General features: G+C 40.3%; 1 long non-coding RNA gene across 1 annotated transcript; it reads left to right on the top strand.

The window, feature by feature from the left end:
- The first annotated feature begins 23,389 nt into the window (after positions 1-23,389).
- LOC134210073 (uncharacterized) lies at positions 23,390-25,976 on the top strand. Its single transcript, XR_009978800.1, has 3 exons — positions 23,390-23,599; positions 23,685-24,147; positions 24,231-25,976. It is a non-coding gene; the product is annotated as an uncharacterized LOC134210073 (long non-coding RNA).
- Positions 25,977-27,974: the final 1,998 nt, after the last annotated feature.

Here is a 27,974-nt window from a genome sequence, read left to right as displayed (position 1 = left end):
AATGGTCATTTTCTGTTTCAATCGCAGTAATGCAGTTTGTAATTTTCCCGTAATGAATCTTACATATGATAATATTCTTGTATTTGACTACTGAAATTCGAACTTTTCGCATTTTAAGGCCTGATATCTTGCTCTGTGCAGGTATGCCCATAGTGCCCCATAGAGACTGGTTTTGGAAAAAAGTTTTATGCTAAATTCAGATTTGTATCAATACAAACATGTGTGCACACTATTCAATTTTAATATATCTTTTGTTATTCAATTCATTATCAATAGAGTGTAGTATTATCAATTCCGGTGTAAATCTTAAGAATTATAGCCGCCAAAGTTGGATTTTTTCTTCACACTGTACGTTAAACCTAACTTCGGAAGTGGTGCGCTGTTTTCATTTGGTGATGTGCTATACAGTGCACTACTTTCGAAATTAGGTTTAACGTATGGATAGTGAGAAAAATCCGATTTCAATAACGGCTATAATTCCTTTTCTACTAATTATGCCATGGAATATTTGTAGGTAATGTAATTATTTGAGGATTCCTGACGGAATTCTTTGAATTTCTTTAAAACCTTGATTTGCAATAAACTTCAAATCTTATAATAATTTTGCATATGCTGCGAAAAATTTGTGTATTTTCAATGTTTGAATTGAATTTGGAGCATCCTCTTTAAAGATCGTTTAAATTTTACGTGAAATCGTAAACTTGTCAATAAGCTCAAATGAAGGTGAATCATTTGGCTCAATTACCAGTGGAATCCTTTTTTGTTTGGTGCATAACGCTTGAACTCCTTCAGGGATTCCCAAGGGATTTCTTCAAGAGTTCATTTTATAGTTATCCATGGGAAAACTTTTGGTAATTATCATTGACATCGTTTGGAGATTAATCTAGCTCTTCCCTCGAACATCGTTTCGCCACCACCGCCAGAAAAAAATTTACTTACCAAGATCTTAGTTTCTGCCATATGCAGACATCCTGGAGAATGCCCATGTGACATGCAAGACCAATGAGCCTGTTTCCCACTCCGGCATCCTTTGGTCTGCAAAATTCAATGAAACAGATAATAAATAAACAAAAACTCAAAAATTTTAGTCAAAATAATGTCACCTACCTGTGGCTTTCTGCGATGCTAAGGCAACGGCTTCCTCGCCATTTTGGATTTGGAGGTTTCAAATGATCTCGGTACTTATTCAATTGTCAATGAAATCGTTTGTAAACTGATTCAAACGTCGATTTTTCTTCTGATGGCACACCCGCAAACCATCACCTCCGACAGGTGGGAGGGCTTTGCCCTGTTGATGGTGTTGGTTTGCGTGGGAGTGCCATTAGATATTGGACAAATCAACGTATGAATCTTTGTTTACAAAATCAAATACGTCCTTTTGGACGAGAATATCCTTTTTAAACTTTTAATACAAGACAAAATTTTCAAAACGACTCAATGGGAATTCTTTGGGGATCATATCGGAATCCTTCAGGGATTCGAAATGGATAACTTTGATGATTCCTAATAGTATCCTTTGAGGACTGTCAATTAAATCAATTAGTGATTCCTATTGAAATTATGAAGATTTCGAATTAAATCGTTGAAAGAATCATTACAAAATCCTTCTGGGAAACCTGGTGCAATCTTTTGACGGTCTGTCCCAATTGGAGTCACTTTAGGAATTCCTCAGTGAAACTCAATTTATTGAATACTTCCCATTGAAATCGTTTGGGAATTTATTATGGAATCCTCTGGGTCACAAATCCAAAAGAAATCGTTTGGGGGTTCCCGATGAAATGGTTTGAAGATTTCGAACGAAATCGTTTGCGGATATCATTGCCAAAAGGATTCCTGCTCAAAGGATTCCCAGCCGGAATCCTTTTGAAATTCTTGAAATAGTAATCGTTTGAGGGATTTCATTAATGCAATCCTTCAGAAAAGAATCCAAGAAAGGAATTCTTTACAGGGTTCCATAATGTAATCCTTTTTGGATTCATAATAGAAATCATTAAATGATTTCCAATGAAGCGAATCAGGATCTTTGAGGGATCCGTGGTAGGATCCCTCAGGGATTCCGAACTCTAATAGTTTATTTGAGGAATTTCCTAATTGAATCATCATTTGGGATTTTCAATGAAATCGTTGGGGAGTTCATTACGAATCGCTTTACAAATTCTAATGCAATTCTTCGTACAGGGTTTCGTAATATAATCCATCAGAATTCCGCATTAGAATCCATGTAGTGTTTCCAATTAAATCGTTTGAGGATTCTGGTTAAGAAGATATATCTGAATTCTGTAATAGAATTCTTAATTGAACTATTTGGTGGTTCCCAATGGAATCTTTCACGACACCATCAAATGAATTCTTTTTGGAAATCCCGATGAAATGAAGCTTGAGGATTTCAAATTAAATTAATTCCTAGGCTATTACAGAATCTTCCAGGGATTCCCAAAGATATTATTTTGGGATTCCCAGAAAAATCGTTTGAAGATTCATAACGGAATCTTCCAGAGATTCCCAATGGGATCCTTCAAGAATTCCCCATCAACTCGGTTGGTGATTCCCGATCAAATAGTTTGGGGATTCATTATAGGATCTTTCACGAAATCAAATTCAAGAAATTCTTTGAAGATTGCCAATGGATCGTTTGGATTCCCAATGGAATTTCCAATGGAATCCTTTAGGAGATTCACAATGGGGGGTGTTTAGTGATTCACGGTGAAATCGTTTGAGGATTCATTACGAATCGTTTGGGGATTCAATATGGAATCTTTGGAATGGAATACTTTGTGGATTCTCAATGAAATCGTTTGGGGATTTTCAATGGATTGCTTTAGGGATACCCAATGAAATCTTTTCGGAATCGTTTGGTGATTCCCATTGAATTCGCTTGGAGAGTCATGACAAAATCCTTCAGGGATTCCTAATTACCTATGAAATCGCTAACTTTGGGGATTCCCCCAATGCAATTTTGTGTGAGGGATTCACAACGAAATTCTCCAGGGAGTTAGGTGAAGTTAGTGAAGGGGAGTTATTGAAATCGTTAGTGAGGATTCATAACGGAATCCTTCAAGAATCAATATTCGCTGGGTATTCAGGATTCGGTTAGAATCACCCGGCATCCCGCTTTGATTGCTTCCAGGATCATAACGTTGTGACTCCTTTCAGGAATCAATATTCCTTCCGATATTATTCAGGATCTCAGTTGTATATTTGCAATAACCCAGCATCCTTTGAGAAGTTCATTCTGAGAGTCCTTCCAGGATCTAACGTTGTGACTCCTTTCAACATGAGAATCCTGCAAAATATCTTTCGAATCTCACTACGTATTTCAGAAATTCTTCCGGGAATCATTTTCAGGATTCCGCAAATGCTTCGAATCTTCTGGATCTAACTTGGAATTTTTCGCTAAAAATTTCGCATGATCCTGCAAATTCAGACAAGAGACTTTTCAGGATTCCACTGGAAATGCTTCCGAATTCGGCTGAATTTTTTTCGCTAAAATCTCATGATTTCGCTGGAAAACGCTCATAGTCGTTTTGCACCTGAAGTTTTGCCATCTCGCTCCGCTGCGGCATCACGCCGTCTCGTACCTGCCAGATCGGAAGCGAGGCCTGCCATCTTTGCAGGGTGCTGTCGCTGTTCTTGCAACATGTCCCTGCCCATCGTACCCTTCCGTCTTTTTGGCGCTGCAAAACCTTGCTCGCCAAGTCGTTTTGCACCTGGTTTCCATCTCGCTCGCTGCGCTCACGCCGTCTCGTACCTGCCAGATCGGAAGCGAACACCATCTTTGCAGGGTTGGTTGCTGTCCGGCATTCTTGCAACATGTCTATATCATGCCTTCCGTCTTTAGCTACCTTCTGGATACTGGGTTCGCCGTAGAGGCTGGGCGGCAGGCTCGTGGTTCATTCTTCGCCACCACACACACCACCGTCTTCTTGCACCGCCAAAGACGGTGCACACCGTCTTTGGCACCGTCTCTCAATACTCCAGTGGCACCAGTCCTCCTCGAGCATTGTCCATATTTCATTGCACCGCCAAAGACGGTGCGCAGCGTCTTTAACGTCTTAGAGAATACTCCGAGTGTAGCACTTAAGTCCTCCTCGAGCATTGTCCATGTTTCATGTCGCTTAGTGGACATACCGGTCTTATTAGCGTCTTGTACATGACACATTTGGTGCTATGGCAAATCTTTTTGTCCTCGCAATTTCTTCTGGAGCCCGTTGGTAGGCCCGACTCACAGATGATGCGCCTTCGAATTGTTCACGACTAACATTTTTATCAGCCGTTAGCAAAGGATCTTAGGTTGACGAATTCCTCAACCACCTCAGAAAGGTATCCCCGTCTATCAATAGCCCAGGCAGGCCCTGTCGTGCTCAGTTCCGCCAAACAGGCATGTACTTTGTCTTGACGCATTCACCACCAAATCCAAGTTGCTTCATTTCAGGCGGGTGTACGGTTCTGCCACCTTTGCAAACGTTCGGACGCATTCTACCAGTCCAGATTGCTTCACGTTTCAGGCGGGTGTACCAGTTCTGCCACCTTTACCCAAACGTTCGACCGACAATGTCATCATCCATGAAATCGTACCTGTGAAATTGACTCGATCTGGTGAACCTTCTAGCGCAATCATTGCCCCTGCTGTTGCACCCGGCTCTTCGCATGATACCTTCTGGCGCAATGTTGTTGAACAACAGGCACGAAAGTCCATCGCCTTGTATTAGTCCCCGACGCAGTTCGAACGAACTGGAGTGTTCGCCAGTGTTCGCCCGAAATCTTCACCTTGCAGTTTTTTACACACCATCCACCGTTGCTTTGATCAGTCTGGTAAGCTTCCCAGTGAAGCTGTTCTCGTCCATAATTCTCCATAGCATAATTTTCCATCAGCTCTACGAAATCCAACGAACAGATGGTGCGTTGGGACCTAGTACCGGCATTTTTGAAATATTCACGGCATTTTGCCATGCAGTAAAAAGTTTGCCATTGATGAGAATCTGGTCTGTTGTCGGGCGGCCGTCAGCAAGCTGAAGCGGTAAATTCCCGAACTTATTCTGGTCTGTTGTCGAGCGGCCGTCAACGAAGCTGACGATAAATTCCCACGAACTTATTCACTAATGGGGACAGACGACGGAAGATGATTTGGGATATCACTTTGTAGGCGGCATTAAGGATGGTGATCGCTCGAAAGTTCCCACACTCCAGTTTGTCGCCTTTCTTGTAGATGAGACATATAACCCCTTCCTTCCACTTTCTTTCAGATTCTGACTATCAGTCTATCAGTCTTTAGCTGTTGGATGGCATCCTTAACTTTCCTCAAGCAGGGGGCTGATTGGCTTCCATCGTCCGTTGAACTGACGTAGTCATCTCCTCCGCTGCCTTGGACTTTCATCCTGCTTGTACTCTCAGCGCCATTCAAATGTTCCTCGTAGTGCTGCTTTACCACCAATCACCACACGTTCGTCCGTCGAGATGCTCCATCTTATCGACATTTCGGCTCGCGGCACGAAGCCTTTGCAGGATGCGTTGAGCTTCTGGTACAACTTGCGTTTTTCTTGACAACGGCACAGCTGTTCCATCTCCTCGCAATCCACTTTTTCCAGCCAACGTTTCTTCTCCTGAAAAAGGCGGGTCTGTTGTCTCCGCTTCCGTCTATAACGTTCCACGTTCTGCCGGGTACCTTGCTGCAGCGTGACCGCCCCCGCTGCGTCTTTCTCCTCCAGAATCTGTCTGCAATCTTCGTCGAACCAATCGTTCCGTCGACTTCGTCCCATATACCCGACGTTGTTCTCCGCTGCGTCGGTAATAGCTGCTTTGACTGTATTCCAGGAGTCCTCAAGAGGGGCCTCATCGAGGTCACCCTCTTCCGGCAACGCTGCCTCGAGATACTGCGCGTATGCAAAGGGTGGTCGTCGGTACCGAACATTGTTGATGACGGATAGTTTTGGGCGCAGTTTCACCATCACCAGATAGTGGTCAGAGTCGATGTTAGCGCCACGATATGTCCTGACGTCGATAATGTCGGAGAAGTGCCGTCCCATCAAATCAGAACGTGATCGATTTGTGACAATCTGCAGTGGTGATCTGGGATACGATACGGGAGGCTGTGTTAGAAGTAGGTGCTGCGAATGGCCATATTCTTGGAGAGAGACGACGAAATCAATTAGTCGTAGGTCGTTTTCGTTCGTCAGCCGGTGAGCGCTGCACCTCCCAATAGTCGGTCTAAACTCCTCCTCTTGGCCAACCTGAGCCAAATCTCCTATGATGATTTTGACGTCGTGGCTTGGGCTGCTGTCGCACTCACGTTCCAGTTGCGCGTAGAATGCGTCCTTATCATCATCAGTGCTTCCGGAGTGTGGGCTATGGACGTTGATTATGCGGAAATTGAAGAACCGGTCTTTGATCCTCAACCTGCACATTCTTTCATTGATCGGCCACCACCCGATCACGCGCCTTCACATATCGCCCATCACTATGAAAGCTGTTCCCAGCTCTTGTTGCCAGCCGCAGCTCTGGTAGATGGTATGATTACCTCTAAACGTTCGCACCATTGATCCCTTCCAACAAACCTCCTGCAGCGCTACGATGCCGAATCCACGGTCTTGAGCACATCGGCGGTATGCGTGTACTCCGGTAAAGTTGAGAGATTTGCAGTTCCACGAACCAGTTTAATCCATGATCCTTTCTCGTCGCGGAGTCCTCGCCGATGGTTTCAGGTCCGGCCTCTCTTGTTGATTGTTCGTTGCTTATTTTTTTAAAGGCAGGCTTGCAGACGCCTGACACTGACCCTAAATTTCCGGAGGATTATTCCTCTTTGTTCTCGGTGTACCATGAGTTTTGTTTTTCATAGAGTCCCTCGCTGGCACTCGGACGATGATCAGCCGCCCTAACATGGAGAACAGACGCTCAGTAAGATTTGCACCTCCGGAAGAAGCAAACCCCTCCCTCCCTGTCAGCATACGACCATGTTGGTTCACCGATCTTCCCTAAGGTTGCTCGTGTCCGGCCAGCACCACAGGGTAAGGATGAGTTGCTGGATAGAGGCTAAGGACCGCGAGGATGGGGTCTTTTATTCTTTCAGGTACGTGAAGTACCAATGGGTTGCTTTACCCAGCATTTGTCGTGCCCCGCTTCAAATGCTTCAGAGATTCCTTTCGAGATTAGGCTGGGAATCCTTCTTTCGAGATTTTGGAATTCATTTGGAAATCTTTCCAGGACTCCGCTGGGACTTCAGGATCCCTTTGGAGTACCATACCTACCAGCATTCCATTCCTTCATGGAGATTCCGCAGAGAATTTTTCCTGAATTTGGCTGGAAATCCTTCTGGTATTTTGCAGAGATTTCTTCCGTGATTCAGCAGAGAATTCTCCTGGGATGGGGAGCAGTTATATTTTCGGAGATCTCGGTATTCCGTAGAGAATTCTTCCAGGATTCCACATATAATTCTTCCGGAATTCTGCTATGAACCTCTACGGGAGGAAAACTTATGAAATTCCGCTGGGATTCATTCAGCAATTTTGCAGAGAATCCTACCGGAAGTTTGCTGAGAATCCTTCTGGGATTCTGCAGAGATCCTCCCGAAGCTGCAAAGAATTCTTCCGGGATTAAGTTGGAAAACTTTCCAAGGTTTTGCAGAAATTTCTTCTGTGATTCCGGTGGGAATCCATCCGTGTTCTTGCTTGGACGCCTTCCAGGATTTCGTAGAGAATTCTTCCAAAATTCCACAGAAAATCTTTCCGACATTCCACAGAGAATCATTTTCTTCAGAATCAAAATCTTTTAGGGATTTTCGAGATTCCGCAGAGAATTCTTTCGGAATCCCGTTAGGATATATTTTTTTTATTTCACTGGGAATTACTTACGTAATTACGCTGGTATTTCTGACCGGAGTCCACCCAAGTAACCATGAAGCTATATATGCTTGTAAAAAACACAGCCCTATTTAAAAGTTGACTTAAAGTGGAAAAGGGCAATTATAAGACCGAATTAATGGTTCATTACTTTGAAATGTTGAAATAAAGCATTAGTAATGCATCGCTGCATTCGTAATGCTGATTTAGAGTTTCGTTGTTTGACAGTTGATAAATAAATGCACCTTCACATCGTTAAAACTGATCTAATGCAATTAGCATCCCGATTTGTGATTGATACATGTGCAATATTGTAATGCTTGGTGTTACTTATGTCCAAGGGCTTGACGATCCCTTCCCAGGCCATCTGCGAGTTGTGGGGCTTGCCTAGGATGTGGTGGGGTTTGACAGTGGGCACTGTTAAACCTCTATAAAAAGCTGCATGTATCCGCAAGTAGGCCCCACCAAAGCGACCGTGTGCCGCTCAAAGCGCACAAGCTCAAGTCCTGGTGTTAGGTTTGACGCTAAACAGCCCTGACACGACGGCCCTCCGACGAGACAGGAGGTTTGCGCAGGCCCAATAAGCCGCCTGGAAAACCAATCATTACGAACAATATAAGAGATAATGCGACTCGATATAATCGGCAAAGACCTAGGCGACGAATACAGGATCACGATTGGAAGCTTGAAACATGGAACTGTAAGTCGCTAGGTTGCGCAGGTTGCGACAGGATGATCTACGACGAATTACATCCCCGCAACTTCGACGTCGTGACGCTGCAGGAGATTTGCTGGACAGGACAGAAAGTGTGGAAAAGCGGGCATCGAGCGGCTACATTCTACCAAAGCTGTGGCACCACTAACGAGCTGGGAACCGGCTTCATAGTGCTGGGTAAGATGCGCCATCGTGTGGTTGGGTGGCAGCCAATCAACGCAAGGATGTGCAAGCTGAGGATTAAAGGCCGTTTCTTCAACTATAGCATCATCAACGTGCACTGCCCACACGAAGGGAGACCCGACGACGAGAAAGAAGCGTTCTACGCACAGACATACGATGGATGCCCACTGCGGGACGTCAAAATCGTCATCGGTGACATGAACGCACAGGTAGGAAGGGAGGAAATGTATAGACCGGTCATCGGACCGGATAGTCTGCACACCGTATCGAATGACAACAGCCAACGATGCATAAACTTTGCAGCCTCCCGCGGAATGGTAGTCTGAAGCACCTTCTTTTCCCGCAAAAATATCCACAAAGCCACATGGAAATCACCTAACCAAGAAACGGAAAACCAAATCGACCACGTTCTAATCGACGGTAACTTCTTCTTCGACATCACGAACGTCCGCACTTACCGCAGTGCGAATATTGAATCCGACCACTACCTCGTTGCAGTATGCCTACGCTCAAAACTCTCGACGGTGTACAACACGCGTCGAAGTCGGACGCCGCGGCTTAACATTGGGCGGCTACAAGACAGTAGACTAGCCCAAGAATACGCGCAGCAGCTGGAAGTGGCACTCCCAACGGAAGAGCAGCTAGGCGCCAGCGTCTCTTGAAGATGGCTGAGAGATATTCGATCCGCCATTGGAAGCACCGCAACCGCTGCACTTGGCACGGTGCCCCCGGATCAGAGAAACGACTGGTATGACGGCGAATGTGAGCAGTTAGTAGAAGAGAAGAATGCAGCATGGGTGAGATTGCTGCAACACCGCACGAGGGCGAACGAGGCACGATATAAACGGGCGCGGAACAGACAAAACTTGATTTTCCGGAGGAAAAGGCACCAGCAGGAAGATCGAAACCGTGAAGAGACTGACCAACTGAACACACGAAAATTCTATGAGAAGTTAAACCGTTCACGTAAGGGCCACGTGCCACAGCCTGTAAGGACATAAACGGGATCCTTCTTACGAACGAGCGTGAGGTGATCCAAAGGTGGCGGCAGCACTATGAAGAATTCCTGAATAGTGATGTGGCAGACGAAGATGGCGGTATGGTGATGGACCAGGGAGAACGCGCATAGGACATAATTTCACCGGCTCCGGATCTCCAGGAAATCCAGGAGGAGATTGGCCGACTGAAGAACAACAAAGCCTCTGGGGTTGACCAACTACCAGAAGAGCTATTTAAACACGGTGGTGAGGCACTGGCTAGAGCGCTGCACTGGGTCATTAACAAGATTTGGGAGAAGGAAGTTTTGCCGCAGGAGTGGATGGAAGGTTTCGTGTCCCATCTACAAAAAGGGCGATAATCTGGATTGTAGCAACTATCGCGCAATCACATTGCTGAATGCCGCCTACAAGGTACTCTCCCAAATTTTATGCCGTCGACTAGCACCAATTGCAAGGGAGTTCATGGGGAGTACCAGGTGGGATTTATGGGCGAACGCTCCACCACGGACCATGTTCGCCATTCGCCAAGTACTGCAGAAATGCCGCGAATACAACGTGCCCACACATCATCGACTTCAAAGCCGCATATGATACAATCGATCGAGACCAGCTATGGCAGCTTATGCACGAACACGGATTTCCGGATAAACTGACACGGTTGATCAAAGCGACGATGGATCGGGTGATGTGCGTAGTTCGAGTTTCAGGGACATTCTCGAGTCCCTTCGAAACGCGCAGAGGGTTACGGCAAGGTGATGGTCTTTCGTGTCTGCTATTCAACATCGCTTCGGAAGGGTAATACGAAGAGCAGGGATTAACACGAGTGGTACAATTTTCAATAAGTCCGTCCAGCTATTTGGCTTCGCCGACGACATAGATATTATGGCACGTAACTTTGAGAAGATGGAGGAAGCCTACATCAGACTGAAGAGGGAAGCCAAGCGGATCGGACTAGTCATTAACACGTCGAAGACAAAGTACATGATAGGAAGAGGTTCAAGAGAAGACAATGTGAACCACCCACCGCGAGTTTGCATCGGTGGTGACGAAATCGAGGTGGTAGAAGAATTTGTGTACTTGGGCTCACTGGTGACTGCCGATAACGATACCAGCAGAGAAATTCGGAGACGCATAGTGGCTGGAAATCGTACGTACTTTGGACTCCGCAAGACGCTCCGATCGAATAGAGTTCGCCGCCGTACCAAACTGACAATCTACAAAACGCTCATTAGACCGGTAGTCCTCTACGGACACGAGACCTGGACGATGCTCGTGGAGGACCAACGCGCACTGGGCGGGTACGTGGAGGAGGCGAATGAACCACAAGTTGCATGAGCTGGTGAGAGAACCATCCATCGTCCATATCGCGAAAATCGGACGACTGCGGTGGGCCGGGCACGTAGCCAGAATGTCGGACAGTAACCTGGTGAAAATGGTTCTCGACAACGATCCGACGGGCACAACAAGGCGAGGTGCGCAGCGGGCAAGGTGAATTGATCAGGTGGAATATGACTTGCGGACCCTCCGTAGACTGCGTGGTTGGCGACGTGTAGCCTTGGACCGAGCCGAATGGAGAAGACTTTTATATACCGCACAGGCCACTTCTGCCTTAGTCTGAATAAATAAATTAATAAGGAATTCCGGAATAATAGGAGATCGTCAGTTGCGTTCTAGCAAAAATTCCGCTTGAGGCCCTTCCTAAATATTTTAGCAACAGCCACTACACCTGACGGTATAATTGCAATATTTCCATTATCAGGCGACAGGTGGTGTTGCCGTGTGTTTGTATCAATGTAATATTGCATATACACTAGTGACATCTGCTGTTCGATATCGTAAGCTTTCAATGTTCCTTCCACACACACGAGGTGGAGAACAGTCTTGAAGAAATTGAAAGTATAAAGCTAGAATTTCGTATGGAGGTACAATGAAATCTCTTTTATTGTTTAGAACTGTAAAACAAGTCGTGGGAACAAAAAATCTAAAAATTATTTGTTGCTTTTTGACCTAGGTTTCATATTGATGCGATGCGTAGTTAATGAGAACGGATGATTTGTCCATACAAGGAAATTCATTTTACTTTAAATGTTGTGGCGCCATCTTGTTCAAACAGCACCTTTGTCTTTGCCTTATTCTCTACAAACTTCCGGAAGAAATGCAAGCGGAATCTCGAAAGAATTCCCATCGGAATCCTGAAATTATTCCCATTGAAATCCCAGAAAGATTCCTAGCTGAATTCCGGAAGGATCCTCGGCGGAATGCTAGAAGGATTCTCTGCTAAATCCCGGAAGAATTATTTGCAGTATCCCGGCAGGTTTCCCAGCGGAATCTCGAAAAGATTTCTAGCGAAATTCCGGAAGGATTATCTGGAAACTGCCGTTAGAAATATCAGCGTAATCCCGTGAGTCAGCGGCTCTCAACCTTTTTCTTGAGAAGTATCCCTTCGAGCTTTAGCATTCATTAAGGTACCCCCTACCTTCTTCGCTGTAAATGAAAATAAGTGTACCCCATAAGACATAATATTAAAAACGAACCTGAAACTAACAAAATAGAAGGCTCACCAAAAAGATGTCTGAAATTTTCGTAATTCCGTAAAACTGAGCGTCCTGAAAGAAGGAATTTCGGAAGGATTCTCGGCAAAATCCCGGAAGGATGCTTTGCAGAATCCTGGAAGAATTCTCTGCGAAATCCCGGAAGTATTTCCAACTTAATTCAATTTAATTCTTAATTCAAGGATTTTCCAACCTAATTCTCTGCATAATACCACAAGGATTCTCTGGCAACTCCCGGTAGGATTCCCTGCTGAATTCCTGAAGGAATCCCAGTGGAATTCCGTAAGTTTTCCCAGCAAAATCCCGGAAAGATTCGTAGCAGAATTCCAGAAGAATTCTACGGAATACCGGAAGCAATCCCGAAAGGATTCCCAGCAAAATCCCGCGGAATCCCAGAAAGAGCCCTATACCTAACCCATACATCCTAGCATCACACATGTTCTACATCGGTTACTGCAACTCATGTATGACCAGATTTAGTCACAATCTAGTTGCTGCAATCATTTTCGTCTGACTTGTGCTGCTCGGGCAGGAAGGTATCTCAGCGAGATCACAAAAGGATTCTAAACAATTCCAAGTGGAATCTCCCAGAATGTATCTGCTTCCCATCCCAGAAGTATTCCCTGCGGAATCACGGAAGAAATCTCTGCAAAATACTGGAAGGATTTCCAGCCAAAATCCGGAAGGAGTCCTGAAAAGATTTCCACAAATATTCCCTTCGGAATCCGAGCTGAATTCTGTTCAGTTTCTCTGGAGAATACCGTCCATAAATAATAAAGTTTGCAATGCTTCTGTAATCCTAAGCGAATCTTTTGGAGATGGCCAACCGAATCTTTCTGGGAACGAAACAGGCCATTTAACATTTGTTTCTTATTTTTGGCTCTATATAGGGGAAATGTTCCGATCTCCATCTCACTGTACATATAGCCATCTCATCGCTAAACAAAGAAATACGGCACCAAATTCGTCGCTTCTTTTTGTCAACATGCGTGCTCACTGCTGAAAAATCACAAAAATAATAAACAAACCAAATTTCTTTCCATTGCTTTGTTTTTGATGGGATTGAAATAGGAGCTATGAGATGAAGTGGCAAACCGTTCCCCTAATTATTGCGATTGACTTTTGCATTTTTTTTTTCTCGTAAGGTTGATGCATCTCCGTCCTATAGCAGTTCCCCAGAGCCACAGTATCAAGAAAACAGTCGTTACCCGATGGCGAACAGATCAGCCGGCAAGATGGTCGAACAGTTTCGCGCCGGTGGAATAATCTCTTGTCAGCATCGGTAATGTGCGATTCAGCTGTAGGTCCATCGTATGTCTGGGCGACATTTATGGATGAGCTTCGCACTTCGACACAATTAAGGGAACGATGAAGACGGTAACTAAGCCGAGTGGACATTCCAGTATTGACCTGAATAATGCTAATGACACACTGGTGGTATCAGTACCATGGTACAAGAATCTTGAAATAAGTACCATACCAATTATGTTTTGTCTTTATTAAAGATAGTCTTGGAATAATTTTCTTTTCCTCTTGTACCATGGTAAAAGTACCACAGGTGTGTCCTTAATATAAATCAAAGTAAAGTTAACTTTTTTCAGTTTTATTGTTTTTATTAGAACAGTTTCAGTAATGAAAGAATAAATAATGTAACTATAGCTTTCAATTAATTACTAACAATAAAATATCATTAATAATAAATAAAAAATCATTTTTTTGTATTTGTAATCCGATAAAGCCCTCGAACTAGGTGTGTCAACCATCTCCAAAATTACACTGTATCTCTGTACGTTACCGCCGAATACGCCATCGATCAAAATTACATCATGAAAAAAATTACACCGGCGCTGCTACTCACGAATTGACGTGTACATCCAACGTGTGTAATATCACAGCTCTGACGGAATAGCCTATGTGCATCTGTTTCGAATGTAATATTCAACAACTGTTTTTGCTGTGTATACGATATATTACACTCCAAATAATCTAAACGTTGTTTCCACCTGAATTTTCAGGTACATTTACGTGCACACGTAACTGCAAATGCTTCAGAAAATTCAGGTTAAACTTACGTGTCCGGTGAATTCGATCCAAAACTCCGGTAGAACTTACCTGATTTTCACGTAGAATGAAAATTCTATCGACAAATCAGGTAGAGGTTACGTGAATTTCAGGTGGAAAAAATCTACGTACTTTTTCAGGTGGAAACAACGTGCAGATTTTTTTGGGTGTATATATATCTTATTGTGCTTTTTCACGAAATCAAAAGAGAGAGAAATACAAAACAAAACCATCTTAGATCATTGTTCAGCGTAATATTGCCGATTTCACCAATTTGAAGAGTTATGTGTAGTTTGTGATTTGCCCGCTTCTTTTTCTCACATTCACTCTCATTTCGGGTTGATCGATTTTTGTTACTGAAATTTACCCAATTATAACCCATTACTCGTTAGTCACATGTAAGCGTGTACACTAAATCGATTCCCGCCATGATTTGACGTCTATTTGTTTTCAGATTGAGCACTCACTCACAAATATTATACACGGAGAATCAAACTTTTTTGAGTGTATTGAGTGTGAGAAAAAGATGACTGTGAGAAAAAAATCTCGCAAAACTCTTATAAAGTGCAAAAAGCGCAATATTTTATTTTTATTTTAAGGAAAGTTTACAATTTCCATTTTGCATGAGGAGATTTAAACTAATGTAATATAAAATTCTACTTCGCAAACTTTACTCATTTCAATAATAGCGGATTCATCTGGTAGACATGGCGACGAAGTTTCAATAAAGAAATAAAATAGGTCGACCGGAAAATGGCAACAGGTTAAAGCGATAGCTGGACATCGCTCAGAATGAAGATCCTTTCCGTCGGCCCTTTACACTACTTTACACCACTAGAGGTGTACAGTCCCCATAAATAAAGTAATCCGATAGACATTCCGCAAAGATGGTTGCATTGCACCAGTTGGGTGATTCGAGAGTCGTTTACTCGTCGGAGATTTCCTCTTCCGCAGGTGGGACGGCACGAAAGTTATAGATGAACTGGTATCTTGCGTCAACAATTTCCTTTAAAATATAAATTTGGATTTTAGAAATAAGAAACCATAACAAGAGGAAAAATTTACTTGTCGTATTCCAGCCGAAAACGGCTGAATGGAATCTGCCATTGAATAGCGGCGCGACTGTTCGTTTTTAAAATCGACAACAAACTGACGACGGTGGAATCGGAATCTTCGTCGTTACTTTTCAACCCGATGGCGCTATCAACACCATCTCACACTGCGGCGGCAGCAATGAACCATTGCATCATGACGTCATCCGTCATTTTTTTTACCCGTGTTCAAATGGAGAGTGAAGTTTCATGAGGGCATTGTTTACATTTTTTCATGATAGAGATCAGTATTAGTGCATATGCAACATTGAGAGTTCGAATCAAGTCTAATGTGAAACTTGCCACATTGTACGGTAAATTGGGGCACGCGAAATATGTGATTTCACGAAATTGGCATATATGATTGCTTATGTTATGTTTTCGGGGTCTCCAGTAGCCTTGTGAGCAAAGGCGTAGGATTGCCAATCCGGAGATGGCGAGTTCGATTCTTGGTCCGGTCTTGGGTGTTTTCGGGTTGGAAACATTCTCGATTCCCTGGGCATAGTGAATCCATTGTACTTGCCACACAAGATACATACTCATGCAATGGCGGGCATAGAAAAGCTTTCAATTAATTACTGAGGAAATGCTAATAGAATACTAAGTTGAAAAGCTAGGCCAAGTTCCAGTTGGAATGTAGAGCCATAGAAGATGAAGAAGAAGAAGATTGCTTATGTTTGATGTGCTATTCGCAATAGCAGAATCAATTCATAGTCTAGAATCACTTATACAAACTAAAATCATTAGCCGCTTACTCTGAATACTACATTACTCACTATATATTGAACCACCAATTTAGAACTGACTACTAACTGGTATCCAACGACGATATATTCAGTTTTTTTCCGGCTGATGGTCAGTAAGTCTGCGGTGAGAACTGCGTCCAAAACACATTTCGCCATATTAACATACCATTTATTATCAATTCAGTGCAAATCCGAATTATAGCCGCTAACAAAGTTGGATTTTTCTCACAATTCGTACGTTAAACCTAACTTCGGAAGTGGTGCGCTGTTTTCATTTGGTGATGTGCTATACAGCGCACTACTTCCGAAATTAGGTTTAACGTATGGATTGTGAGAAAAATCCAATTTCAATAGCGGCTATAATTCGATTTTCTACTGAACTTATAATAATAAGATTCGTCTTATGAGTATTTCACATGAAGAGCTGTAATGAAAATTATAGGAGGTGTCTTATGTTTTGTTTTTCTATAGATAACTCCTATGACCTTCATAAGACAAAAAATGGATTTTATTACAGGCCAATAATTATCATAAGAGACTCAATGAGAATGGAATTCGATTATTTTTTCACGCTTCATAAGATGAGGCTTATGATATTCCTAAGATAGCTCACCTGAGTGTGGGTGATGCGGATAGAATCGATTTGGTTGTCAAAGTGAAATTGTCAAAATTTTCTATTGTGCCGAAGCCAAACATTGAAGATTGTGGTTATGTTCGTTTTAAATCTTATATTGAGAAGTATTGTTATTATTTGGGGAAAAAATAAAAATAAACTTTGTTTGAGTTTTGCATTATTTTTAAAAAATATATTCACATTATATGTCGAGTGAAAAATTAGTAAGAATGCATCTAGAATGCACTCGTTACGAGATTTCCCAAGATTCAGCAGCTTATTGGAGCCGGAATGTATGTAAACCATCGTAAAGTCATGTAGAGTCTCGCGCATTTGTGCGCCTTCATGCAGCATGGAAAGAGAAATTCGAAGAGCGGGAAATGTTTGACAGCCAAGTAACTGCAAAATAATTTTGCTTATGGGATTGATTTCAAAATATCCCGCAACTTGCTTGAGAGCACAAAAGCGGCTCTATCCGCAGCACTAAGTTTCTTGTAAAACATTATTTAATAGTGTACAGAGAAGACGAACAATTTTATATATTGCAGTTGTATGTACAGGGGGTCAGTGATTTGTGACAGATTGTGACAATAGTGGGGAGGGGGGTTGAAAATGCAGAAAACCATGGAAGTAATTTTTTAACGATCCCTTTCCCGTCAACAATTTTTATTTGCTCAAACGATTCTTTGGCTTATTTAAGGTCAACTTTCCCATAGACTACATATTTTTTGACGCCTCTAAGTATTTTTAAAATTTAAAACAAGAAAAGGAAAAGTGCTGTTCTTTTAATATTGGCCCGATTTTGAATGAACATCGGGTGAATTTTTCAGGCCGGTTGAAACGTGCAGCACTTTTTCGGTTTTTGTTTTCGATTTTAAAAATAGTTGACAGGACAAGTGAATTGAACAACTCAGTTGAATTCAATTGACTTGCCAAAAGTTGAACATGTTCAACTTTCTTTTCGTTCAAGTGAATTGAATTAAGGTGTTCACACGTTAAGTTCGCGTTCGATTCAAACGACTTGCTCAATCCACTTGCCCGGATAAAAAATATCATTAAAATATCATAAATTTTATTGTTACAACACCATTTAAAACATAATTTTTACCATTGAATATAATGGAATTTTGACAATAAAATCACATGAGAAATAATGGTTTTCCACGATAAAATGAATGGTAAATGGGACTTTTACAATTAAAAAGGGGTTGTTATGTATCTTTACAATAAAAAATCGAAAAATTTCCATACAAAATTCGGAGCAAAACAATTGATTTTACGGTACTTCAATGGGATGATTTCGAGCGACAAAACAATAGAAAACATTGTGTTTTAAATGTTTTCAATTACTGTTTCTATTGTTTTACAATAGAAATACAACAGGATTTAGAATACATTATACTCCAATATTACAATAGAAATACAATACAATTAATTGTTTTACAAATTATTTTATTTTCCTTCGGTTGTTTAGCATATATTTAGACGAATCCAGCGCACTACTTCCAAAGTTAAGTGGGTTGCCTGTAACTGGAGAAAAATCCAACATCGGTTTAAAAAGCGTACTAACTTTGTTCCGAATAGACAATATTTACATATAGATATAAACTTGTGAAAAATGTAAATTATAAAAGAATGTCACTATTTTCAACTTTCAATTTGGTTGCTGTATTCCGTACCGGTGACGTTTGACAGTTGACAGTTCATTAAATAGCAGCGCTCTTATCGCGCTACCAAATTTGGTCACCTGTCAGTCGCGCTACTGTTCTAGCAGCGCGTTTAGTAGCGACCGGTAAAGTGTCAAGTAATGATACTGCGCTGCCAAACGGCTTAAACTCACCACCGGTAATCTTGCTCTAATAAGCCATTTTATGAGACAGATTCGAACAGCTGATCGAAATTTTGAGTGGACGGCTCGGTCTTTGTTTTGGTAAATTTGCATGCAAACCATCATCATTTCGCCATCATCATCATCATTTCATTCCATTTTCGCAAATGTAAAATGTAAATATTAGTGTTAGGTCTCCTGTCATTTGAGCTTTTTATAAAATGGCTTATTATAAACAAAACTGTACACGCTCAAATGAATCCAGCCATTCTCCGAGTAAAATGATAAGCAAAAGTTTTTGTTCCCTTTCATTTTTTTTAAATCAATTTTGTATTGCATAACATTTCTAGACGTGCAACAAGACCTGCAATATGAAAATATATACTTGAGAATTGGTATAACATTTTTATTTATTTAACAAACAAAGCTATTGTAATTTTATTGTTTTCAATTGTTATTTCATCAATAGAATAAATCCATGAAATATTCCAAAGTTATATCAATTCAATAACATTAGACGGATTTCCAGATCATCCAAACCGAATACTTTTAAAATTTGTTTAGTTTTTGTATGAGCAATACTAAACATAAGCGAACAATAAAAATATAATAGATTATTTCGGAAACATTTAAATATATTGTTATTTTAATGTACGTACAATAAAGATCTTTTACAACCGTGAACATTTTACAATAAGCATACAATAGTTTGTATTGTTTGCCACACAATCTATTGTATTTCAATGGGTTATGTCTTACAAGTTACTGTCAATTTTTATCCGGGTGCCTTGTCTAAACGTAGCATAACACTCGAAAGGGAAAAAAGTTTTTCTAACAACATTTTTTTCTTGTCGGAATAATTTTTGACGTAGGACTTACGTCTTTCTTTACTATACTGGGTGTCATTTAGATTTTTGGAAATCGAGAGCGTTACGCTGGAAGGGAAGATTTTGAACGTTTCTAGCGCCTTTATCTTTTGATGGATTTTTAAGATTTATTATAAATTCAGTAGAAAATCGAATTATAGCCGCTATTGAAATTGGATTTTTCTCACAATCCATACGTTAAACAGGGCCCTCCTTAGCCGTGCGGTAAGATGCGCGGCTACAAAGCAAGACCATGTTGAGGGTGGCTGGGTTCGATTCCCGGTGCCGGTCTAGACAATTTTCGGATTGGAAATTGTCTCGACTTCCTTGGGCATAAAAGTATCATCGTGTTAGCCTCATGATATACGAATGCAGAAATGGTAATTTGGCTTAGAAACCTCGCAGTTAATAACTGTGGAAGTGCTAATTGAACACTAAGCTGCGAGGCGGCAATGTCCCAGTGGGGGATGTAATGAAGAAGATACGTTAAACCTAATTTCGAAAGTAGTGCGCTGTATAGCACATCACCAAACGAAAACAGCGCACCACTTCCGAAGTTAGGTTTAACGTACGAATTGTGAGAAAAATCCAACTTTGTTACCGGCTATAATTCGGATTTGCACTGAATTGATAATATATATCAATCGACTCGGACACTCTCCACCATTTTGCCTATTTTATTGAAACTTAAGATTATTAACGATAAGCTATTGAAATTTTCAATTCTTGTCAAAGACAGTAAAAATTTCATATGTAACCAATTCCGTGCATTCCTAACACGGACATCAGAATGCGGTATGTCACGGGCCTTCGGGTCAAGCGGAAGATTTTTTTTGTGTATAAAAGAAGCAGTGCCTGCCGTGTGTGAGTCATTACAGTTTGTGACAGCAGCGTGCTTTTTGCTCGCGCATTTTTCGTTTCGTTCGTTCGTTCGCTGTTTACCTTCACAGCGAGAGCATGCAGTCACCAGCGGTAGAGCTGCCGGTGGATCTGCGAATATGCATGCAAGAATTGGGCGCATTTTTTATCATTCTGTGTTTAATGATGGTCGGTTGCGATGGATGCAATCGCCCATCGCATCGCTCGGAGTTCACGGCTAATGAGTGATGATGATGATGGCTGAGTGATGATGGCTGAGGCAGCGAGGGTAGCGGTGGTGGATGAAGAAAAATTACATTAGAGAGATTTGGTCTGCTCATCCAGGTGTTTGGTTTCATAATCCACATGATCCCAGGATGGGTACGAGTCATGTCATATGACTGACCATATGTTAAGTTGTGCTTGGTACTAAACGACACGTACATTAAAACATGGTTATACTATAACAGTTCTGATTCCCCAGCAAAAAAAAAAACAACTATACTGATGAAAATAAAAATTTGATTAAAATAATTACTTTCATTTATTTGCAGAATAGCAATTAAAGATGCACAATCAGCAATAGTGGTCATATCCATTTTAGATTGGAAAATTTCGCTGTATTACATGTAAATGTTTAAAAAAAAGTGTGTGTGTGTGTGTGTGTGTGTGTGTGTGTGTGTGTGTGTGTGTGTGTGTGTGTGTGTGTGTGTGTGTGTGTGTGTGTGTGTGTGTGTGTGTGTGTGTGTGTGTGTGTGTGTGTGTGTGTGTGTGTGTGTGTGTGTGTGTGTGTGTGTGTGTGTGTGTGTGTATCTTCAATCTAACCCCCACTGTCCGGCAGTGGTATTATGGAAGAAAGCTGTCTTTAATAAAGTCAGCTTTAGCCCGGAAGTTAGAAGGTGTTAGCTCTACTGCAGCTCCAGTAACCCATTTCAGACTGCCTGGTAACTCACTGGTCCAGTCCAGTCCAGTCCGAGGTTACTTTCACTTGCAATAAGCCCCGCCTGTTTATGCTACCATTATCAATTGGATGATGGATCCATAAACAAACTTCCGGATTTTTAAATCCAGCGCGTATTTAGTTTTGGAATCATATAAAAACAAATTGAAACAATCTCACCAAATTGATCAATTCCGTATGAATGAACTGAGGAAGAAAAGACCACAACTAGTGTCCACGAAAAAATCACTACTCTTCCAGCGCTAATTCGAGCATTTCGTTAATGATCCATATTTTCCTGGTATTATTACACATTCAAACATATTTTCACCAAACACATCCGCGTATACAAACTACACAAACGATTTCGCGCGCTCTAATAAGAATACACTTGAGTAAATGTCACCAAACTCGTAAATCTCAAACTTCAGATAACTTAAACTTTTTTCTTCTAGTACTTATGCAAAAATATACATCAGCTGAATCTATTTCTTGCGGAAACGAACAAAAACGTGACAGCAAATTTAAAAGCAACCATCAGCGCGCATGGCTTGCTGCGATCCCAATCATGTAAATGTTTTAAAAAAGTCAGCAAAAAATAATTTCCAGAAGAATATTTAAATAAACTATCTTATTCTTTGTTTTTCATTTTCTGAGAAATTGTATTATTAAACTTGTTGTAGACTCGGAGTTTGGAATCGAAACATTAAATAATTTTTCGTTGATATATTAGTAGGGGTACTGCTCCTTGACTTGTTTCTTATTGTTGTGATTTATTCATCAGTTAGCACGTATGTTAGCAAAAAGAAGCAACGAAATTGGTGCTGCATTTCTTTGTTTGGAAAACGGGACAGTTCCCTTAAAATAGCACATTTTGCCCAAGTTTGAAAATTCTATAAATAGAATTTTTAAACTTCAAATACTATCATCAATAAGAAATCTTGTTTTTGTCTTTATTAGCGAAACTTTCAGTCCAATAAGAAATCTATTAATGCCCTACATTTGCTTGAGTAAATACGGGCTTAATAGTTAGAAACAAAGCAATTCTAATTAATATGTATTTAATTATTAGTTTTATTTCCAGAAGTTTTGAATAAACAAATTGCTAATAATTCTACACAGCATGGAATTTGTCGTTTCTAATATCAATACTATAATCAAACTCCATAGATTCAAAAGTTAGAAGTTAAATGTAAAAACGTTACGTTTATACAAGTCCTACGTCTACTCGCGGTTATGCTGAAAACATTACCCATTGCTCGTTTTTTTTCAGTGTCAAGTAGTGTCAGTGGATTTAACATATACATATATACATATATTCAATATTCCTGTACAGTCAGGCAGAGTACAATGTTTAGGTCGTAACTGGTCACAACGGATGAAAATACACTGAAAATAATTCCGACAAGAAAAAGTTTTTGTTAGAAAAACTTTTTTTCCTTCAAAGTGCCCAGCTTGCGATGTATGGACGGTTGGTAGAGAACATAATCACCTATCGTGAGACACAATTTCATTCAAATCAAAAAGGGCGTTTTTTTGCAAATCGAGTTTTAATTTTTTAAACGGATTTTTTTTAGCGTAGGGCTTAATTTGAATTGTTTCCAATATCTTTATTAGAAAGTTTGACTGATTTTGCGATAGTCACCCATACAACACTTTTTTGTAGGATGCGTTGTTTTTCGATTATATCCATTTGAAAAATTCAGCAAAACAAAGTTTGGCCCTTTTCAAAAGATAGTCTAGATTGAATTTGGAAAAACTTAGTTAAGGGCCATTCACAAATTACATAACGCTTTAGGGGGTGGGAGGGTGTCTGTCCGAGCGTTACGGCCCATACAAATTTTAGAACCCTTCCATACAAAATACGATACGAGGGTGGGTGGGTGGTTGCTGAAAATGTTCCATTTTAGCATAGACTAATACATAGACCGCAATGTCCGGTACAAATCATTTTAAATTCGGGCACCATGTCTTCTTCTTCATTTTGAGAAAAATACCCCTCGTGGTTGACGAATTACATTTAATTTCACCAACGAATTGACTGACCCCTCCCAACCTTTTGACATTTTGTCTGTTTGTTTCGCTCTCACACTTTCGGGCCAACTGTCAAATCCAAACTGCAACAACAAAATCATTTGATTCTTCTCACAAGTCAAGACAAAATTTTCAAAACTTAAATTCTTAATTCTTAAATTCTTAAACTTAAATCTTATTGGTAAATAATTGATGATTAATAAAAAAACGATAGCTTTCGGGATAGTCTGGATGGTTCAATACATTTCATAGATTTCATAAGGTGAAATTAATTGTTTTGTGGTAAGTCTTTTATTTTATTACTAGTTAATTCAAATTATAGATGGTGTCTTTTATCACATCAACAATGACGTCAATGACACTAAAGGTCAATCACAATGGCCGGTTGTTTATGTCGTCTCATCGGATAATAAAGTAAGTGGAGGACGATTTCATCATTGCCATTGGGTCCAACCGAACATCCAGCAAACAACCGAAAGACTTCTCCAAAACCGGAATCACAAACACTAATGATACTGTATAGGATGTGTAAAGCAAAAGTGGGTGGTAATCCAGTTGCAGCAAAACTATCACAACCACTTTGAGAGGAATACTGCGGAATCGGCGGAATCACGCACACTCTATTCATTTGGAGAAGTAAATACTCAACCAAGAGCTGTTGAAAATAAACAATTTTTCGTACGAGATGCCCGACATCCCGGGATTCGAATATGAAAAGACCAGAATTGACGACGACGATGAGTCTTCTGGTGAAATTTAGGGAATACGTTCTGCTACGACAGCAGCCGGATAGTACAGTAGACAATCGGCAGTCCTAGTTTCGAAAAGCGGTAAGTATTCGTGATTTATAAGATATTGTTGTTTCCCCAGAAATATTACAAGCAAACTGATACATTTCATCCTTTATTTACAGTGGCCTGTACAACAACCTCAGCATAATCGAGATCATTCCGCATCTCAACAACAGTATTCCCAGCACCGGACACCTCATTCATGTACCAACCGACTCGGGAGAGAAAACACGCTTCTCGTCATCAAAACTTTCGGGATCGAATCGCCATATTTGGTACTCCTGGTCTGACATAAACCCACACCTGAATTCGTATTATTTCATCAACATCATCAACATCAACTGCACAGACCGCGGTTGGATCGTAACATCTCCCGCTCACATCGCAACATCAAGTGCCTGTCTATCGCAATCTATCGCAAGTTTGACCTTTTAGATACGAGGCGAACATGAAGCACTTGTTAAAAACGGTGTCCAACGCCGTTGTGTTAGGATGATGCTGCCCTCGATGCTGCCTTTTCACTTACAATGACCTGCAAAGTCAGAGTCAGTCACATCTTCTTTTTGATGAACTAATAGCAGCTGCCGTTGTCCACAATCTGGATGAAAAGACCACCAGCGAGTAAAACGTTATGTTTATCACTCTTGGTGGCGGTACTATTGATGAGTCAATCCTGTCAATCGATGATAGCATCTTCAAAGTCTGCAGCCGATGACACCCATCTTGGCGGTAAGGACTCTGACTACCGATTGTCTTCACCGGCAGGGGTCAGCTTTGAAAATGAATTGTTCTTCGAGGGCACCAACTTCACCCAATGATTGCTGGAAGTCTCCGTAATAAAGATAATAAAAAATAAATAAAATAAAATAAATCTTATTCCACAGACTGTCTGTGCTTATTCAATCAATCTCAATCTATCAATCAAACACACTCGATAAATATCAATCATTCAATCAAGCTCAGTCAATTAATTCCGAAAATCAATTAATCTCAATGATTCAATCAAGCTCAGACAATCAATCTAAATCAATAAAAAAATCAATTAATCATTCTCAATCCATCAATCTCATTCATTAAAATCAATCAATCATATTAAAAAAAAACAATCTCAACCAATCAATTAATCTTGAGATCAATCTCAATTAATCCTTAAGTCAATCAATCTCAAATAATCAATTAATCTCGATTAATCAATCTCAATCAAGCAATCAAACAATCCTCACCAATCAATTAATCTTAATCAATCAATCGCAATCCATCAATCAAACAATCAATCAATCTCAATCCATCAATCATTCAACCAAGCTCAGTTAATCAACTAAATAATGAATCAATCAATCTTAATAAATCAATTTAAAAGCAATCCATTATTCTCAATAAATCAACCTCAATTAATCAATCTCAATCAATGAATCAACCAATCAATCTCAATAAAACAATAGCACTCAACTAATCTAAAACACATTAATAAAGCTTAAAAAAAAACTCAACTAATCAATCTTAATCAATCAATCTCAATAAAACAATAGCACTCAACCAATCAATCTTAATCAATCTCAATCGATCAAAAAATCAATCTTAATCGATCAGCCAATCAATCAGTATTAATCAATCTCAATAGATCAATCAATTAATCTTAATAATTCAATCAATCTAAATCAATGAATCAATCAATCTCAATCCAACATTATCACTCAATCAACCATAATCAATCTCAATCGATCAATCAATGAATCTCAATCAATGAATAAAACCAATTAATCAATCTCAATCAATTAGTCAATCTCAATTATTCAATCCATCACAATCAATAAATCAATCAATCAATCTCAATAAAACAAATAAACCTCTGTCTCAATCAATCAACCTTAATCAATCAATAAATCAATTTCAATCAATCAGTCAATCATTCAATCAAGCTTCAGTCAATCAATCAATCAACTAATCAAGCATTTAATATTAATATATCAGTTTCAATCAATAAAATCATTCAATCAGTCAATCTCAATCAATCAATCAAGCAAAAGCATTCAATCAATCTCAATCAAATAATATCACTAAATCCATCAAGTAATCTATCCTAATCAATATCAATCGATCAATCTCTATCTCTATCTCAATCAATCAATTTTAACCAATCTTAATCAATCAATAAATCAATTTAAATTAATCAGTTGATCAATCAATCTCAATCATTCATTTTTAATCAATCTCAATCCATCAATTAATCTTAACACAACCCAGGACAAACTGCAAGGTCACTACTGGAAAGGCCTACTGCGATAGATAATAATCCACGACTGGTTTTAATTTGACTTTTTGACCGGATCTTTCATTTCATCGATGTGATGAGCTTGCTTCATGGCTGCTGCGGATGTTCCATCCTCATAAATTATGTACACAATTACGTCGTTTCGTATTAAATTCATTGTTTTATTCATCCATATTGCAAGAGTCATAGGTAGCTGATAGTCATTAAGCGGTCTTGTTATTTGCTTTACTTCCAGAAGAGAAACTGCTGTAGTGGGGTCATGAGATGGGGTCATCTATCCGCTCTTCAATCGGCTTGTTTGACAGGATTTCATTCAATGTTACGGTTCCAGTAATTACCGTCAGCCTCGACCAACTCCTCCGAATGACATCAAAACTTTTCAACTCCTGGTTGCATTCGATTTTTTCCCCAATCTTGGCTATCGAAACGGTCACGTACTTTTTTTCTTCAACAGCAGTTCGTACTTGTACAATACGTCGATGTCCAGCTTCACCCATTAGTTTGTTTCAATGACGATCTGCTTGATGCTAACACCGATCTTGAACACCTCGTCATAATCGATGCTGTTGGTGTTGATCATGATACTGTGTGTCGTGTCGTCATAAATAACCTGTTGGGCAAGAAAGGAAAAGAAATTTGATTACAAGTGTTGTTGATGCTTTTGGTATTCATAAGAATTTCTCGACCTTTCAGTGTGATCAGAGCGGCCATGTACTGAGCACATCCGTACAGGGATGAGCGCTTCAGTGTTCTCTGGCGAATATTGTACTGCATTCTATGTTCCTGAGACAGACCGGGTGATTTTCTGCTCTCGACGAGTTTGTGAATTTAGTGGGGCAATATTCCCATTTCACTTGTTTGAAGGATCTGAGCGGCTATGTTCTCATCTACTGCATCGGTCGTCGGCGCTGGTAGCAACTTAGCGAAACAAATGTTGTACTCTTGGTCTTGGATGATGCTGCGGGGTAAAGGGAGTTGAAATCCATCAGCAGGATGAATTTGTCGTAGAATCCCTTGATCGGTTCCAACACAAGGCAACACAAAGCTGGATCAATATTTCCATACACCAAAAGGAACCAATTTAACACGGTTCATTCGTTTTTGCACAAACATTTTGAACGCGATTGAAAAATTCGAAAACAAAAACAAACATCGGAGTAACGAGCCTGGAAAAACAAATCTCGGGTACTTTTACAAAACGGCGTATATCGCAAAGTGTAAACAAACCCGTTTTCAACAGTATATGGCATCAAATTTATCTAAAAATGTGTATATCTTCAAAGCTACATGAAAATTAAAAATGTCAATCATTTTTTTTTCAAAACGATGTAACATCATTGTTGAAAATATTGCACATACATCGCTTAGCAGAAAATGTACTTTAAAAAGTTTTTTCGAGCAACTAAATAGTTTAAAACGTGCGTCTGCTTGTACTTTTGCATCGCTGGTTTCAAAATTAAGCTTGTTGCTTGATTTTTTTGATTTCCCTTAAGAAAAATATTTTACGTTGTTTTTTTTTGCAGTAAATGTTGTTACATCGTGTTGTAAGTGTTGCAATTTTTTTGTCGCATCCGTGTGAAACGTTTCAACTTGA

The sequence above is a fragment of the Armigeres subalbatus genome, chromosome 1 (assembly GCF_024139115.2).
Source record: "Armigeres subalbatus isolate Guangzhou_Male chromosome 1, GZ_Asu_2, whole genome shotgun sequence".
NCBI lineage: Eukaryota > Metazoa > Arthropoda > Insecta > Diptera > Culicidae > Armigeres > Armigeres subalbatus.
The sequence above is the reverse complement of the archived record's forward strand: the minus strand, read 5'-3'. Positions and strand labels throughout refer to the sequence as shown.